This window comes from Xiphophorus hellerii, chromosome 20 (genome assembly GCF_003331165.1).
Source record: "Xiphophorus hellerii strain 12219 chromosome 20, Xiphophorus_hellerii-4.1, whole genome shotgun sequence".
In the NCBI taxonomy this organism is placed as follows: Eukaryota; Metazoa; Chordata; class Actinopteri; order Cyprinodontiformes; family Poeciliidae; genus Xiphophorus; species Xiphophorus hellerii.
This window is the reverse complement of record NC_045691.1, coordinates 16,520,920-16,540,542: the sequence shown is the minus strand read 5'-3', so window position 1 is coordinate 16,540,542 and position 19,623 is coordinate 16,520,920. Positions and strand designations below refer to the sequence as shown.

Here is a 19,623-nt window from a genome sequence, read left to right as displayed (position 1 = left end):
TCTGACAACATCATGAGCGTCATACTTGGGATATAAAGTTGCCCAGTTGCCTTTATAGATGAAAATACATTTTGACTTTAATTTGGGAATTAAGGTCCCAGAACCTAAAGGAAAAGTGTGGAGGCACAGAATCGACCGTGCTTGAAGTCCAGTGTGAAGTTTATTCCACAGTCAGAGAGGATTTGGACAGCAACGCCATCTGCTGTTCATGTCCACTTTGTTTTTATCAAATATAAAGTCAGCAAAGCCATCTACCAGGGAATTTACTGCACTGCTGTCAGCTTAGTCCACTTTATAATTCAACCAGGTCAAATTCATCCAAACCAGTTTTTGTCTGGTTTGGTCTAAATTCAGTTTAAATCAATTCAATTCATTTGAACAAAAAATACGTAGATTCAGATCCAGTCACAATTTTAGTTCATCACTGTTACAAACTGATTAGTGGATATAAATTAAGCCCATCTGATTATTGATTTACCAACAATTTCTACATCTAAAGCACGGGGCGACTGTGGTGGAGAACAACTCCCTTTCAACAGGAAGAACAGCAGTATGAGCGTTGTGACTGTACTGTGATCGGCTGAGGGTTGAGAGGACAGAGCAGACAGAAGCACAGGTCCAGGATTACAGTCAGAGCCGTAGGCGTAGGAACCGGGGAGAACTGGAGGGGACATTATAGTACCCTAGACCGTTACTTGGTCTCTGACACTAACGACAATAAACGCAGGTAATATACTTGAAAACAAGGTTAAAAACATTGTCCGTTAGAATGGATGAAAAATGTTTAGATACTTAAATAGCACATTTTTACAAGAAAAATGTCTAGCATAAGCTAAAGCTAATGTTAGCCACAAAGTTTAAAGGAAGTAAAACTCACCTTCGTATCTGTGTATAACGAGGCGAACATCTTGAAACCTTTCTCCAGCTTATTGCCGGGGCTTCGGATCGATGTTCATCATTAATTGTTACCTTGGACAAGCCCTGCAGACGCCCAGTGTAAAGAGCCTTTTTCAATAGATCGGAAAAGATTGAGCCGCTTTGCCCCGAACGCGGAAGCTGAGGTGCAAAGAGCCCAACAGTTCAGAGTTTCTCATAAATCCTCTATTGTCACTATTTAAATATCATATTCATTGTTCCAGGTAGGGGAAGCCATGCTTTGCTGCATTTTACAATAAACTTAAGTTTTATATCCAGACTATCAAAGACAGAAAATAGCTATTAAAACAATTGAACTCTGTACTGCTTTGAATGAACAGTTGGGAACCGAAGCCCCGTAGCTTTTTCTTCATCTTGAATATATTTATCTGTATTTGTTTTTGTTCTGGAGGCAGAACAAATGTTTCACTCTGTTGTTGTACAGTGTGTCTGTGAATAAAGTTTTAAAAAAAAACATCCCCCCTCCCCCACACCCAACAGACTTCTTGTGGCTTTGATGTCATAGTGATGTCACTCATCCTGTCTATGACATCACTGGCGGCTGCCTTTGTATTGCCAGATTCCACAGAGAAATTCATTTGCAGTCTGAACCAGAGAGCAAAGATGGAAGAGGATAATTTTTTGTTGACAAAAATAAACAATTTACAGAAGAACCGCAGCAAGCTGGCGGAGGAGAACCAAGAGCTTCAGAAAACCGTAGAAAGTCTGAAGATTAAACTAGAGCGACTAAACAGAACGGACAAGACACACAACTGGCATGAGGAAAATAGCTTACTTCTAAAATCAAATGCATTTTACAAAAAACAAATCAGAAAAATTAATCTGGACCTGGAGGAAGAAAATGCAACTATATGCCAACTAAGATGTGATAACGAAGCCAAATTAAGAATAAAACATAAACTGGAAGAGGAACGGATAAAACAGAGAAACACTGCAGTGGACAAATTAAGAGCAAACACAGAAAAACTCGAGTGGCTAGAGAGAGAAAATGAGGAGTTAAATAAAGAGATTGTATCTCTAAAGATTAAAAATGACAGGATCAAATCCAGGCTGGCGGAAAAAAGCAAAGATGTCCAGCAAAGGGAAGAACCAGTCAGGGTACATGTCCAGGAAGAGGAACTTTCAGTATGTCAGAAAGTAGGGAGAATTTTTATGCATATGTACGATTCCACGTTGGCGTATTGGGTGCCACCCTCGGTTTTTTTTTAACAGATAATGATATTTTGGGTTGCTGGAAACAGGATGTTTGTGGGATAGTGATGCGTTTAAATTAATTACAAATATAAATACTCTTGTTTGCTTTTGGAATTTGTGCCTAGTGAGAGATGCTTGCAGGAAGACATCTAAACGGGTCAAACTGGAAGCTGACACCAGATGGTCTGCAGCAAGAGTGATGACTGACGGATGATTAAGGGTCGAAGTTTATGGACCAGAAACAGAGGAACTGTCCTTTTCCTTTTAAGAAGGAAAAGGATGAGGAAACTTTAAACAGTTAAAGTTTCATAGAAAGAAAAATAATGATGAAAACTACTAGCTCATGGTTTGCAGGAATTAATAAACTGAGTAGTAGGTTTGGGAAGTAGGCATATGTGGTGATTTAGAAATAAGGAGAAAGGCAAGGAGCAAGTGACACCTCCTTGTTCTGTGGGTTCATCAGTTCCTGCACCGTTTCTACAGAAGGAAATAAACAAGAACTCTGAATTTTGCATTCTACATTACGGCAGCTTGCAGGTGCAACACACCTGTGACTCAAGAGAACAGAAGAAGCAGCTCCTATGTGATTAACTCAAGATAACCAAATCCAGGGGTCTCAAACTCCAGGCCTCGAGGGCCGCAGTCCTGCAGTTTTTAGATGTGCCACAGGTACAAAACACTGGATTGAAATGACTTAATGACCTCCTCCTTGTGTAGATCAGTTCTCCACAGCCTTAATGACCTAATTATTCTGTTCAGGTGTGGTGCAGCAGAGGCACATCTAAAAGTTGCAGGACTGCGGCCCTCGAGGACTGGAGTTTGAGACCCCTGAATAGGCTCTGTAACTAGGACCGCCCTAAGGAAATAAAAAGAAAGTCTCTGGGAGGAGCTGTTTTAGAGCGGGTAGATTGTAACTAAAGCACGCTGCTGTCCGTTCTCCTTGCAAGTAAATCTAAAACTCACTTGTCTCTCTCTTCTTTTTCAGTTTGAGAATGCTTAGGTAGATGAACCTGACATTAATTTGGTCCTTCGAAGCCGGATCCCAAGATCCTGAAGGAATCCAGCGGGTGAGACCGAATCCAGAAGGACCGTGCGCACGGCTAAACTCTTCAGAATGAGTTTAGATCTTTTTCCGGGACTGGTATTTGGTTTACCAGCTGGAATCTGACGCTTGACGGGACTCCGTTAACTGAGAGTAAATTGTCTTTTAAAAGAAAAGCGTGAATGAGTTGATGGCGTTCGCGTTAAAAGAAATCCTGTGGAAGAAACGCTGTGAATCCTGGGCTCTAACAGCTGAAACTAAACGGCTTTAACTTTATGCTGTTGTGGTGATAATTGGATGGCGGAGTCCAGCGAGCAGCCGCTTAAATCCGTCTTAAAAGTTTCATTCCGTAAAAAACAGGGCGGCGGAGTCCTGCGTGAAGACGCTTCAGCTCCGGAACTGAAGTGTGATTGGAGGTATAAACACCTTTAGGTATTTTATCTCATTTAAAGTAGCGGGTTTGGAAGGAGCAAACCAATTGAGGATGCAGAGGCAAGAATCCTCCACTCGTAAGAGTCCAAGAAAGGATTACCACAATTGGTATTTTTAATTGTTACCCACTATAAAAAAGAAACCAGTTTTTAGAACAGCCTAGGTGTTGACAAACTGGTCTAAATTGTTTAAAATGGGTAAAAATAGCAGGAAGTGGAGAGAAGTGTTTCAATATGTGTTCGTTTAATTTTTTTTATAAATGAATTCATTTAAATTGTCCGGAATGGTAGAAAAATAACTGCAGTACTGGAGAATACACAGCAGATGGCGGCATAGCAACCATTGAACGAATTACTGCTTTATATTTCAACAGTAAATGTAAATCAAAAGATTAACAGCAGTGAAAATATTGGGAGTGTGTTGAAGGGCAGGTCCCTGATAAAATACAAAATATCTGAATAAATGGATAGTAAAGTACAGGTTAAAAGGTTAATTAAATACTAAAATAGAACTAGAACTATAGGATAAAATAAAAAACTAAAGAAAGAGCCAAGAAATTAAGGAAACAGAAGATTGTGATAACTGTGTTGGCAAATAAATAGATGACTTAATGAAACACTAACTAAATGAATACAGGAATAAGTAGATGAATATAATAAATAAAAAAATATCTGAAAACTGGAACAAAAGTCATAAAGGAAAACAAGTAACAGACAGGAATGTGAAACACAAGAAAGGGGAATATGAAAGTTTTTTTAAGAAGGAAAAGGATGAGGAAACTTTAAACAGTTAAAGTTTCATAGAAAGAAAAATAATGATGAAAACTACTAGCTCATGGTTTGCAGGAATTAATAAACTGAGTAGTAGGTTTGGTAAATAGGCATATGTGGTGATTTAGAAATAAGGAGAAAGGCAAGGAGCAAGTGAGTCAAAGTAAGAGAATGGAAAGATGATTTGAACAAATATCAAATTAAAATGATCGTTGTGTTCAAGGTTGCTCTCATAGCAGTTTGGAAGAACTTAATAACTGGAAATAGAAAATAGATCTTATAGAGAAACAGCTAAAATGCTTTGCATGGTCCAAAGGATGTTTATAAAAATCTGAGTAATAATTATGTAGAATTATAAGAATTAAAATATTAGATAAGAATGTTAATTTTTCTTTGCGCAGATTAAAAAAAAACTAGAAAATTTCTGAAGAAATTTAACCGGGGCCTGCCAAACCGTGCCCGTCGGTTTGGGCCCGGCGTTGTCATGCTAAAAATTAGCATCAATGCTAAAGAACACTGCAATGTAATCAATAGCATGTGGAGAATCACAAGAACTTTAAGTAAGGTGGACGTGCACCATTCAGTATGATTTAAAATTTTTGGCAAGGCTTTTATTTTGAAATTTTTGTAAAACTTCATTTCAAAGTGCCAAACTAAATCCATGTGTAACATTGCTTTGGCTGAAAAAGTCAAATAAAGCCAAAAAGAGCAATTACATGATGTAAAAATATTCAAGGCTTTTATTTTGAAATTTTTAGTTAAGCTTCATTTCAAAGGTCCAAACTAATCCCATGTATAACAGTCATTGGGTTAAATCAGTTATATAATGCTCAACAGAGCAATTACCTGATGTAAAAATTCTCAAGGCTTTTATTTTGAAATTTTCAGTATGCTTCATTTCAAAGGGCCAAACTAATACCATGTGTAACAGTGCTTTGGATGAAAAAGTCATACAAAGCCAAAAAGAGCAATTACATCATGTAAAAATATTCAAGGCTTTTATTTTGAAATTTTCAGTATGCTTAATTTTAAAGTTCCAAACTAATCCTATGTGTAACAGTTACTGAGTTAAATCAGTTATATACAGCCCATAGCAGCAAGTAGTTCTAAAGGCCAGTTCAGTCCTGCTCTGTTTCAACTGAGGGTTCCACTATAGATAGAACTACAGTGATGCGTATTTGTAGTCCTAACCACCAGCCAATAGCCTCTTGAGTTCCGTTGCTATGGTAAATAATTTTCTCACCAAAGTGTGAACTGTTAGTCATACAGGCTGGGGCAGAGAATACTCTGTTTCAGCCAGCCAGTTTAACTGAAAAAAAGCATTGGGAACAAATCCTTTCCGTTCGGGAACCGTAATACATATTCGAAAACCGTTTGAAGCGTATGAGAGGGCTATGTGTCTTCTGCGATAGTCCCGAGATTCATATCTCTACGTCACTCACAGCAATAACAGCGATGAGAGAAAGAAATGTTGTGCCCTAGATCTGAAATTCTAGTCAAATACATGGGAGAGAGCCTGAGACAGCCTCAGAAAATCCTGTCGCATGACTTTGCTCTGAAGCACCGTGACAGAAAACCGTACGGTCTAGATAAATTTCGAAAACATTTTACCGGAGCAGACATGCGTATCAATGTCAGGACCGATTTTGATACCAATCGTGCGATATTTGTAGGCGTGATGGCGATTTCAAAATTATTTTGGGGTGAAAAATTGTCTTAATTTCTCACTCTAGCAGAGGGCACTCAGGAAGAGACGCACTCTAATTTTAGGAAAAATGAGAAACTTTGGGTCGCTTAGAGACAAACTGTGGACAAACCGTAATTGGTATCGACGAGCCGTCTTCACTTTCGAAGAGATCACGGACGTATCTACAAAATGAAATTTGAATGGCATTTCTACGTGAATTCGTGACGACACAGAAAATCCTCAAAAATAGGGTATTTGTAGGATTTTTCCCATTGACTTATAATGGGTTTTTTTTCGTAGTTTTTTGCGAATTATGTCGCCATGTTAACCTCGAATCCCACCAAAAGTAATAGCTCCAATGGCGTGAATTTTCTGCACGTTTTGATACCTCATTTGTAGGTGTGCACGCAGCAGTATGAGCCGCATTAACGGTTACGGAAGAAAAATAAAGAATTGGGAGAATAGTAATAGGTTCCTGCCATTGCTTTGCATGGCAGGCCCCAAAAAAATAAAGAATTGGGAGAATAGTAATAGGTTCCTGCCATTGCTTTGCATGGCAGGCCCCAATTAAAGCAGTTTGAAATACTAGCAAAGTGTATTTAACAAACTTGTTAATGGGTGAATGTAATTCATGATTTTTAATATGTCAACTAAATTTAAGATTTAGATTTAAGATTTTTGTTTTTATGAACAAAAACCTGACAAGACGTGGTGGTCCTTGTTTTGGGGGCCTTTTTGCATAGAACTCACAATCACATAAGGGCAGGATGGTGTGTGTGTGTGTGTGTGTGTGTTTGTTTATAATAGCTATACAGGACTGCGCCACAACATTTACCAACAAAATGAGGTCGTTTGTGGAAAGTTAAGACCTTTCCCCTGTCTTCTTTTTTTCAGTTCTACTGAACTCTGCTTGTTAGTTTTAGAGGTAAGGTAGGAATTAAGTTTGGGTTAGTTAGGGTTAGGAATAGACTAGTAATGGTTAAGTTTTGGTAAAAAATTTCTGGGTTAGGCATAAATGCAGATGCTAAAATGATTCGAAGTTAATAGAAAGTCCTCTATTTGTATAGGCGTGTGTGTGTGCAGGTGTGTGTGTGTGTGTGTCAGCTGGTGGCATTAACCATTTGTTGTTCAAAGAATATTCAGAGGCAACAAATGTGTTGAATAACTTATTTATTGATGAACACTTAATGAGAGCAAATCAATGAAAAATCATATTTTACGATTCTCATTTGTTCTCCCATCAGGGTTCCAGCTTATTCTTCAGACTCTTTTGCCTATAGGTACATAAAAAACAATGAATAACACTTAAACTCTGACTGAAAAGTTGCAGCAACCTTTTAAAATGAAACTTACAGCAATCGCTTCTGTTGACAAAAGTGTTTTTGTACTATGTTAGCTCAATGACAGTAAATTTTACTTACTTTTCCAATCTCCCGACTCTTGGCCCTCAGCTTGTTGACCTGGGACTCTGCGATGTCAGCACGCTCCTGAGCCTCCTCCATCTCATGCTGCACCTTCCTGTATCTGGTGAGGTGAGAGTTGGCCTGCTCCTCCTGGGAACAAATTAAACGAGCAATGTGATGTAAAATAATACTGAAAAAATTATTTTTGAATGGTGCATGCTATAGGATATGTGAACTGAGCCATTGACTTACAGCTTCCTCAGCCTGTCTCTTATATGCTTTCACTTTCAGCTGCAGTTTGTCCACCAGATCTTGTAGTCTTATAATATTCTTCTTGTCCTCCTCCGTCTGCGGGTAGTAAGTGATGAATTTATTGTGTTGCATGCATAAGGAAAATCTGTAAAATGATCAAATGTGAAAAGCTTCCAACCTGGTAGGTGAGCTCCTTCACTCTTCTTTCATATTTGCGAACACCTTTGATGGCCTCGGTTCCCCGTCGCTGCTCGCTTTCAATTTCCCCCTCAAGCTCACGCACCTGATATATAAATAAGAATTGGGATTAAAAAACAAAGAGCATAACAAATAGGGATACAGTTATGTTAAAAACAAAACAAGAAAACAAAGGAATACCCTAGCTTCCAGTTTCTGGAGCTGCTTCTTGCCTCCCTTCATGGCCAGATTTTCAGCTTCATCCAGACGGTGCTGCAGGTCCTTCACTGTGACCTCCAGGTTCTTCTTCATCCTCTCCAAATGAGCACTGGTGTCCTGCTCCTTCTTCAGCTCTTCAGCCATCATAGCAGCCTGAAGTTTTCAGGAATTTGTTGCTTTTCAGCTTCCAGAGTTTCCCTTAATAGACAGACACCTCTTGCACAGACAAGAATTAAGATGACTTACATCAGTGATGGCCTTCTTCGCCTTCTCTTCAGCATTTCTTGCCTCCTGAACAGAATCCTCCACCTCACCTTGGATTTGTACGAAGTCAGACTCCAGCTTCTTCTTGGTATTGATGAGGCTGGTATTCTGTAATAAAGAGACATACATGAGAAATAAATATCAAAGACTGATTTACTGAAGTAGTATCTGCACTTTTTAGATAAATACCTGAGAGTGCAGCAGTGCAACACGCTCACTAGCATCCACCAGCTCCTGTTCAGCCACTTTGCGGCTTCTCTCCGTTTGCTCCAGAGCAGCTCTGAGCTCCTCAATCTCAGCAACCATCAGGGTGTTTCTGCGCTCCACCATCGCAACCTGCTCTTTCATGTCATCCTGGCCTCTGAGGGCTTCGTCAAGATGAAGCTGTGCATCCTGAATTAAAAATGTTAGATATTAAGAAAAGTTTCAAACACTTTTAAAAATGGGTTCTGTATCATAACTGTCTGACTGGCTGTACCTTAAGCTGTCCCTGAACGTTTCTCAGCTGCTTCTGGGCTTCTGCCGCCTGCCGGTTGGCGTGGCTCAGTTGTATCTCCATCTCATTGAGATCTCCCTCCATCTTCTTCTTGATTCTCAGGGCGTCATTCCTGCTCCTGACCTCAGCATCCAGAGTACTCTGCATGGACTCCATCACCCTCTGGCTGTTCCTCTTGATCTGCTCGATCTCTTCATCCTTTTCTGCAATTTTTCTGTCAACTTCACTCTTGACTTGGGTAAGCTCCAGCTGGACACGGAGAATCTTGGATTCCTCGTGTTCCAGGGTGGCCTGTATATTTGTGAAACAGTCTTTAATGCCAACAGAAAAGTATTCAGATACATATGTTTTAATAGTAAAAAGTATGGTCTTGAGTTGATGATTTTCCTCTACTTAAAAAGAAATGAAGTAGACAAAACATAATTAGCAATTTAAAGAACAAAATAATTTTACCTCTGCCTCCTCTAAAGCTGTCTGGATTTCAGTCTTCTCATTTTCCACAGTCTTTTTTCCTTTTTCCAGCTCATGGATTGTCTTCCCTGTCTCACCAAGTTGTTCAGTCAAGTCTGAGATCTCCTCTGTTAAATCAGAGACAAAACTTAGTGTTTAGCAAGCTAAAGGAAATCTTGTATTGTGGAAACTCAGTCATTTGTCGTACGTTGCAGGTTCTTGTTCTCCCTCTTCAGAGTCTCCAGATGGTCCAGAGCTTCTTCATAGGAGTTTTTCATTTTGAACAGCTCAGTACTCATCGAGCGAGCCTCTTTTTGAGCTCCCTCCAGCTCAGCCTGGCTCTCCTCATATTTCTGCTTCCACTCTGCAAGGACCTGAGGGTATGACAAACAATATTTTTCTCCCTTCTTTGTTGCATCACTTATTCTTGATGAAACAAAAGATTTTGTACCTTGTCAAAGTTCCTCTGCTTCTTGTCAAGATTTGCAGCCAGAGCATTAGCTCTCTCCACGTCGATCATCAGGTCCTCCACCTCACCCTGCAGCCTCTGCTTGGTCTTTTCCAGTGAGGCGCATTTTGCATTCACAGCCTCAATGGACTCTTCTGCATCCTGAAGACGCTGGGCGAGCTTCTTCCTGCAGAGGGTATGTTTGATTTAAAAAACTTTAAATCCTTTGCAATTTCAGATCATCATCATAAGAGTAAAAGTTAGACTTACTTGGCCTCTTCCAGCTCCTCAGTGCGCTGAATGGCATCAGTCTCATACTTGGTTCTCCACTGAGCCACCTCGCTGTTAGCCTTGGACATAGCGCGCTGCAGCTCAGCTTTGGCCTCCTGCTCCTCTTCATACTGCTCTCTGAGCAGATCACAGTCATGACGAGATGACTGAACTGCATGAGCCAGAGCATTCTTGGCCTGTCATCCAAAAAGGAACAGGATTAATAGATAATACTACTCATCTCTTGTCAATTTAAGATATTTTTGTCCAGCTTTTTTCTCTGTAATTGTTACCTTGACTTCCTCCTCTATGTGCCTTTTCAGCTCTTCAATCTGCTGTGTGTACGCTTGTTTGCCTCTGGTCAGCTGGGATACAAGAGCTTCTTTCTCATCCAGTTGACGAGCAAATTCCCCTGTTCAAGAAAATTAATCAGCACAAGACAGACAATTAGTTAACACATCACACTTGTGTAAAAGTGAAATGTTTAAGTTAGAGAAAGAACAGAGATGTAAGAAGCTATTTAAAAGTAAATGACATCTCTGAAAATGACTGTGGTTCACTCAGGTTGCCAGAGAGTGAGAGAGAGCAAAACTTTCAGGATACGAAAAGATTTTTAAAAATTTATACAAATGAGTTTGTACGACCGAGAGGCATAAACTTGAAGGTTTACAGTCTGGACTTGAACAAAACTAAGGTTCATACCATTTTCAGTTTGGAGTCGAGCTCTTTGTGCACCAATATCATTCAGTTGACGAACATTCTCATCATTCTTGGCTTTGAGTTCACCTAGCTGATCTTCCAAGGTCCTGCACATCTTCTCCAGGTTTCCCTAATGAAAGGAAGCTGCTTTGGTTAAACCAAATTGGTTATGATGTGATTGTGTCCATGGACATGTCCAGAATCCTCACCTTTGCTTTTGCAATGGACTCCATGTTGCTTGAGAGGTCATCGATCTCCATCTTGTATTCACTTTTCTCTTTCTCCAGCTTCTGTTTGACTCTCTGGAGGTTATCAATCTGCTCTCCCAGCTCCGCCACGCTGTCGGCCTGCTTCTTACGGAGAGATGCGGCCGTGGCCTCATGCTGCAGGGTGGCCTCTTCAAGGTCACGGCGTAGCTTCTGGAACTCAGCCTCGCGCTTCTTGTTCATCTCAATCTGAGCTGCAGTGGCTCCTCCAGCTTCCTCAAGCCTCTCACTTATCTCCTCGAGTTCCCTGGAGAGATCGGCCCTCTGCTTCTCCACTTTGGCCCGAGCAGCTCGCTCAGCCTCAATCTCCTCTTCCAGCTCTTCAATACGAGCCTGTAACAAACAAGGTTATGAGAAAAAAAAATTGAAGGATATTCAAATGATCTCTCAAGTATGGAGTCACACCTGCAGCTCCTTTATCTTTTTCTGTAACTGGACTCCAAGTGACTGCTCGTCCTCAATCTTGTTGAGGAGTTGGCTTATCTCAAAGTCCTTCCTGCAGGTGGGGAAGAAATGTTAGATATTGTCTCAGCAGAATGTTTATGAATGTTTTTTTTTCCCTGTAAATTCGTACTTCTTAATCTTCTCCTCAGACTGCTGCTTGTCATTCTCCAGATCCATTATGGACTCCTGGGCCAATTTCAGATCTCCTTCCAGCTTTCTTTTAGCTCGCTCAAGATCCATGCGGAGTTTCTTTTCTTGCTCTAGAGAGCCTTCAAGCTGATGATTGGATAGTTTTATTTTTCATGACACATATTTTATAGTACTAGGTTAGTAGTCAAAGACACCTTTAACACTTACATCATCCACTTGCTGCTCCAGTTTTGTCTTGGCTTTGGTCAGAGTGTTGACTTTATCTTCCTCTGCTTGCAGATCATCCAGGGTCTGCTGATGGGCCTCTTGGAGGGCTTTTTTCTCCTTTGTCAGCTTAGCAATGGCCTCATCTTGGGAGGCCATTTCCTCTGTGAGGTTTTTGACCTGTAGAGTGTTCCATAAATCTTAATGACCTCGACTGTTTAAATGTCCATAGGAAAGATTAACACCTTAATAAAGACCACAGTTTAACCTTGTTTTCAGTGGCATGTTTCTCTTTTTCCACTTTAGCCAGAGTCAACTCCAAGTCATCGATGTCCTTCTTCAACTCAGAGCATTCGTCCTCAAGTTTTCTCTTCTTTGCTGTCAGCTCAGCATTGATCTCTTCCTCATCCTCCAGTCTCTCGTTGGTCTCTTTGAGTTTGGCCTCAAGCTGGATTTTTGCTTTGATGAGCCCCTCACACCTTTCCTCTGAATCAGCCAGGTTTTCACCTTCCTAAAAGCCAACAAGAGTCCTTTAGTTAATCAAATCAGTGGATGAATATGTGATCATTATTAGGCAAACCTAGGGAAATAATGACACTTACAGACTGTACTTGTAATAATAAATCATTCTTCTCTTGAAGGAGAGAAACCATCTTCTCCTCCAGTTCTTTCTTCTTAGCCAAAGCCTTTGTCAGATCATCTTTGGTCTTGGTAAAGTCTTCTTTCATTTGGGCCATCTCCTTCTCTGTCTCTGCACTCTTCAACAGAGGTTTGATCTTGAAGTACAGCTTCATCCATGGCCATGTCTTGACGTTCATGAATGAACGGATATTGTACTGGATGGTGAAAATGGCATCTCTGAAGAAATAAAACAGAAATTTAGCTCAAGTCTTGAATGAGCCCATTTAAAAATCTTGAAACTCTCTGCAAAGAAATAGATAATTACCGCCTCTCCATCATCTTGACAAATTCACGCCTCATGAGGAATCCTCTGCAGACAGCCTGAGTCATTGTGACCAGCTCTGCCAGCTTTTCATCTCGCATCTCCTCCAGAACTCCCAGCAGTCCAGCCTTGAAGAACACCTGAACACCAAAAATATTTTTAGGAATTTTAGTTATAAAGTAGTGTCTTTAAAAGTGTTGATAACTTTACCTTAGTGTGCCCAAACTTGTACTGAGAATGGTCAACATCAATAGAGCCCAAAAGTTTCTCAGAGGCCTTCTTGTTGTCAATGAACTGTCCTTCAGGGATGACACTGGCATTCAATACTTTGTATCTAAAAGCAAAAATTCCACACATCCAGTCAGTCAATCAACTTCAAAACCTATCATCCACCTAGCCACATATCATCATGTAGCATCTTCACTCTTCGACAACGTTAATATACTTTTTTTGTTGTTCTAAATTCAGTCATGGAAATGACAAAGCATCCGTAGCCACAAGCTTGAAAAAATCTTAAAGGAAAACCTGTTAAAATAATGAGAAATTCCTTTTAAGTTAAACACTTTCAGAATCTGTAAAGGTAACAATTCATCCACCTCTGCTTGAAGTCACCATAGAGGATCCTGCTGGGGAAACCTTTCCTGCAGATCCTGATACCCTCCAGCACACCGTTACACCTTAGCTGGTGGATGACTAAGAAATTCTCCATCAGACCTGTGTCACAAAGATTGAATAAAATCACTTTTCTGAATACAAGTAGAGCTCACAGAATATATTAAACACTGACATACCTGGAGTCTTAGACTCATTGGGAATCAAGCAGCGCACAAAATGTGGATGTGTGCTCCTCAGATTGGTCATCAGCTTGCCCAGATTTTCCTAAAGATAAATAACAGGTTTCAGTTAACTAAATGCAATAAATAAAAATGCAAAATGAGACAATCCTAAAGCTCACCCTGAACAATGCAGACACCGTCTGGAAGGAACCTCCCTTCTTCTTGCCACCTTTCTTGCCACCACCCTCTCCTTTCAATAAAAAATACAATAGTAGCAAAACTTTTTGTATTTCATCACATCTTGAGAAATGTGACTGCAATGCAAATGAAAACAAAGAATGTATACCTTCTCCTGAGGAATGGGATGCATATAGGAAAGCCAGAAGCTTGGTAGAGGACTTCTGGTAAAGCTGGACCACCTGTGTCATTCAGGGGGTCCTTGTTCTTTTCCAGCCAGCCAAGAACATTGTAGTCCACAGTGCCAGCATAGTGCACCAGAGAAAAATGAGCCTCAGCTTTGCCTTTGGCAGGTTTGGGTTTCTGGAAGGGAGCACTTTTTCCCACATGTTGGTCATACAGTTTGCTCTTGAAGGTCATGTCTGTTGCCTTGGGAACAATACACTCTTCTTCAAGGATGGAGAAGATGCCCATTGGCTGTCAAGATAGCAAATAAAATAACTACAGTCAAGAAATGTCAAGGCATCAAAATGATTCTCTGTGTTGGTCAGTATGTGTCTGAGCTTGTTGCTGACCTTCTCAATGAGCTCAATGCACGCAGCCAAGTCCATGCCAAAGTCAATGAACTCCCATTCAATTCCCTCCTTCTTGTACTCTTCTTGCTCCAGGACGAACATGTGATGGTTGAAGAACTGTTGCAGTTTTTCATTGGTGAAGTTGATGCACAGCTGTTCCAAGCTGTTGAACTGTTGGAAGACAGGACTCTGTTAGATATTTACTGTGCTGGTTCACTGATTTAAAGGTTAATCCCAATATTACTGACATCAAAGATTTCAAAACCAGCGATGTCCAAGACACCGATAAAGTAGCTCCTTGACTGCTTGGTGTCCAACATCTCATTGATTCTGACGACCATCCATAAGAACATCTTCTCATAGACAGACTTGCAGAGAGCACTCACTGCATTGTTGACCTGAATTTAGGCATAATATGCATCACATTAACTTAGATGTTGACTTGAAATGAACGTATCCAGAATAAAATAAACTTATCAAACTTTGACAATCATTAATTTGTAGATCATCTGAATTGATCACCTGGGGAACAGTTTGACCTTTGGTCACATACTCATTCCCGACCTTCACTCGGGGGTAACACAAAGCTTTGAGCAAATCAGCAGAGTTCAGACCCATGAGGTAGGCGATTTTATCGGCCACTGAAAGAAAAAAAAACAACTCAGACGTTCTTCGAGACAAAATCTGGAAGACATTGAAACTTCATTGTTTGTTTTATACCCTCAGTGCCATCAGGTTCAGCCTGCTCTTCCCGCTGCTTCTGCTTGAACTTCATGTTTCCATGATGCATCACAGCTCCTGTTAGCTTGTAAATGTTAGCTTTTTCTTCTGCAGTGAAACCCAGGATGTCGATGGCAGTCTGTGTTTAATCCACAAAAAGTCATTTATCAGTTTATAAAGTATTTAAAAATGTTCTAGGAGACTTTTGAATAATATATGTATTTAAAGATGATTTTAAATTGAATAATTCTTACATCAGTAGCAATGAACTCTTCAATGTCATTGATGCTTTTGACAGTGATTTCACCCTGACTGATCATGGGATAGTCGTAGGGATTTGTGGTAATCAGGAGAGCCTCTAAAGAAAACACAAAGCAAATCTCCGTACATATCAATAAACTAATTATGAAACTTATTCTATATAAATAGCCTGTGGTAAGACATTGTTAACTTGTGGAGTAACTGCAGTATTCATTTGTTTCTAACCTATTAGCTCGGGTTTGTGGCCTGTTGCGAGCTGATAGAAGATGTGGTAGCTCCTCTCAGCAGACAGCTGGAATGTCACTCGAGATTTCTCCAGCAGATCTGTGTAGATTTACATGATCAATTTTAAAAAATCTCTTTTTAACTATAAATAAAACTGCATAAGAAGACTTAAACAGAAAGTTTTACATGTTTCAATATCAGCTGAAGCCAGCTTTCCAGTTGACCCAAAGTGGATTCTGATGAATTTTCCCTGTGGAAACAGGAAAGTGTTATATTTAAAATGCTGATATTGATTGCTTTCACCAAAGTAACAAGAGACAGTTTCAAGTTGAACTCACAAAACGGGAAGAGTTGTCATTCCTCACAGTCTTGGCATTTCCATAAGCCTCCAACAGTGGGTTGGCTGCAATGATCTGATCTTCCAGTGAACCCTGGAGGTGACATTCATCTCATTAGTTGAACAGTTCCAGTTTGTGTGTTTGTATCATTTTATTGCTTAGTGATGTCATTGACCTGCATTTTTCCAGGAACTGGCTCAGATTTCTTTCCACCAGCTACTGCGATTGTCGCAAAGTACTGGATGACACGTTTGGTGTTCACAGTCTTTCCTGCACCAGATTCTCCACTGGTTTGAAGATATAAAGTTTAATTTAAAAAATAGTGATGCATGTAATGATGAAATGCCTCAAAATATTTGGCACTTACGTAATCAGGATAGACTGGTTTTCTCTGTCTGGAAGATGAAAAATGATGCACAAATGTCAGATGGATGTTTGAGGTGAAACTGCTGTATTTATGTATTGATTATAGAAAGTGTGTTACCTTGGAGCATGAACTGATAGGCATTATCAGAGATGGAGAAGATGTGGGGAGGAGCCTCAATTCTCTTCTTCCCTCTGTATCCTGCAACAACCACTGAATCGTACACTGGTAGCCACTTATAGGGGTTCACAGTGACGCAGAACAACCCAGAGTAGGTCTGCAGGGTCACAGAGGATCATTCATGATGCATGTTTTCTTTCAGTCATCATCTGCTTCCACATTATATATTTAGGAAAACTTACGTAGATCATCCATGCTGCATATCGCTCTTTGAGGTTATACAGCACAGTGGGCTCATTGAGGTGAGTCATCATGGCCATGTCCTCAATCTTGTCGAATTTTGGAGGGTTCATGGGGAAGATTTCATCTTCCTTCACGGTGATAGTCTGGTGAAGACAGAAAAGTGTTAGAGGCAGAGGATGAATGGGGTTCTCACAACTTTTTCTGGAGAACGCAAATAAAATGTCAGCTGTTCAATAGAGGACTTATCAAGAGAAACAGAGCAGTATCATCAAAATCATTCAAAATGCTTAAGATTGTTGTCAACCTGACTGCAGATGCACAGTGTAATGAAATATCTGCAACTGTTAGTATTTAGAAATGGAAAGCGTGATACCCACCTTCCCACACAAAGTCTCCACAGTGGCTTTGCCGCCCTCCTTCTTGACGAGTTTCCCCTTTAGGTACATCTCCTTGGGCTCGGTCACATAGTAAGCTGTTTTAGCATCAAAGGGAGCATTCTGGGCTTCAATTCGCTCTTTTTCTGGCTTGCGGAGGAATACGGCCGCAGGGCCAAAACACTCCATCTCCGAATCCCCCATGGTTACACTGTAAAAACACATATTCCCAAAATCATGTTCAAGGAAATACATTTAATACATTTCTGCATCCCCACTCATGATGACGGTTTATTGGAAGATCAAGATGCAGTCAAATACTCCAATTAATATGTGACAAAAATTCAAGAACAACTGGAGCTTGACCGGTACCACACAGACACTATTACATGAACAAATAAGTAATTCTAAGCTTTTTCAAGCAAAACAGACACATTTTGCTAATAAAAACAAGATTAAATATGGCAGCATTTAATAGCATACATAACTGCAATTGATTTCATTACCCACACTCTGTTAGTGAAATGATGCTTAGATGTAGGATTTCTGTTCGGAGTTACTGTTAGTCAGACTCATTGCACCACTTAAATGAACTATAAATTTCATTCCCTGTGCATATCCATTGTGAACTATGGAAACTAAAGGGATTGATATACATTAGTAGAAAAAACTAATTCACTAAATTATTGAAAAATGTAAGTAGAATTAATATTTTTAAAGTTTCAGTTGTTCAAAAAGCAGAGGACCGATGCTTACTGCATTAACTATACAATATAGAGTTTGAGACTGTTGCATGCATAAGGACACTTGAAGTTTGAGGAAATCAAACCTGCAGATTTCCTTCTTCTAGCGTTTGGACACAATATTGAGTTAATTTCAATGAATCCAGTTTGTACTTCTTGGTAAATGTATTAAGGATTTCACATTGGGTTTTAAGGCAAAAGAGAATGACACTTTCTTTATTCCAGGGGTAATAGATGAAATTACACAAGAAACTGTTATCTGAAAGTCACAATATACAAATATTGCTATATTTTAATTGGGAAATTGTCAATATAATTTCAAATGTGGGATAGTAAGAAAGATTTTACTGCTAAACAGCATAGAGGATGAAGTCCACTGCCTTTAAATCCGAAAAGGCAGCATTTGATCAAACACAGTGTTTATGCAAACAGTTAAAGATATTAAAAAATTATTATTAATTAAAAGTCATGTGCATTGTGACTTGCTTTAAGTTTTAATTATATTTCTTGCTGAAAATGAAGGGATGTAGTTGCCATTCAAAGAGACAAATACCAAGTTATCCAAAGTCATGCCGCACATCCACTGGATGAGATATATGTTATACAAGTTAAATACTTGAAACACCACAAAGATGCAGGTTGAGTTAGTGACCAAAGAATCGCAACAGGAGTAATGTCTAAAAAAAATTCCCTGACAATGTAGAGCTGTGATACCAGAAATAGTTTACCTTCTCCTCTCGACCCAGAAGAACAGCTGGAGGTGGTCTTTAAGGGATTCTGAAGAAAGAAATATCTCACTCAGCAGACTGTTTACAAACCTTCCTGTTGCAAAGACACTAATCTAGAGTAAATTGCTGGCAAACACCCTGGCAGTAAATGCCCATGCCCTGCATTGTTTTTTAAGCTATTGGCTCTCCTCCTCCTAATAAAAGCCTACAACTCACTCACCTTGTCTGGTTGCCTGACAGTCCTTGGAGGCGTCCCTGCCTTCCTTCTTATATAGGCAGATAAGTGTTCACTCAGCACAGATCACCTTCTCTATTTGGTCATGTTGATTTGTCCTCTGATTGAGTATTTTTATGTCTTCAACTTGGCTTTGTCTGTTGTTTCTTTTCTCTCCACAGACCAACACAGCAGTTTAACCACGACTTGGACTCCTGGTACTTTAACGTCAAAAAACATCTGATGCCAATGGCAAGATTTTAAAATGCAACTAAGACTGGTATTAAACAAAAGAATGTGGTTTATTTCTTTTTATAAATGATATTTGATGTGTCTGTACCAGATAAATAGAGTAGTTATTTGTTTTCTGTTATCAACTTCTAACATACTATCAAATGTAATTTATGTTTTTACATGATATATCATATTAGCTTCAGTAAATGATGAAAAGAGGTATTTGTCCTGCTTTGAACTATTTTAGAACTACCAGTACAAGTTGACAGAAACTGCTTCACTGGAAGCTGGTTCTTAAACAATACTCACACAAAAAAGCGTTTGTCAAACTTGTGCACACCCCATTCTTACAAATTCTTTTAATTTTAGCAATTCGGTCATTGTTTTGGTCTTCAGTATAATCTCCTTAATGCGTCCCGACACTGCAGAAGATCAGCACTCAGCTGTGGAGAAGCTCTCATGTGTCACTGGTATTCTGCGGCAGGAGCCTTGCAAGTTTTTCCCGTGACAAAGGAGCAGAGTTGGACCTAACAGTTGCTAATCTAAGAACTTGTGGAAATGATGATACCTCTTGATAGAGAGAAACAAAGACAGAGGTCCATGTTTCATGATATCCTGAACTTAATTGAATTTGTGCAGGGATGAAGGACAATAGGAAGTGGAACAATATTTTTATTTATAGCCATCCAGTTTAATTCCTTCTAAGAATACATGGAGTGGATCGAATATCAAACACACAAAAGTGGTATTAATTGGAATATACTGTATTTGAAATAGTTTTTGCA

At 39.7% G+C, this 19,623-nt stretch overlaps 1 pseudogene; it reads right to left on the bottom strand.

Moving 5' to 3' along the window:
• Positions 1-7,214: 7,214 nt before the first annotated feature.
• On the bottom strand, positions 7,215-18,655 carry LOC116709958 (myosin heavy chain, fast skeletal muscle-like; annotated as a pseudogene).
• Between the last annotated feature and the right edge of the window lie 968 nt (positions 18,656-19,623).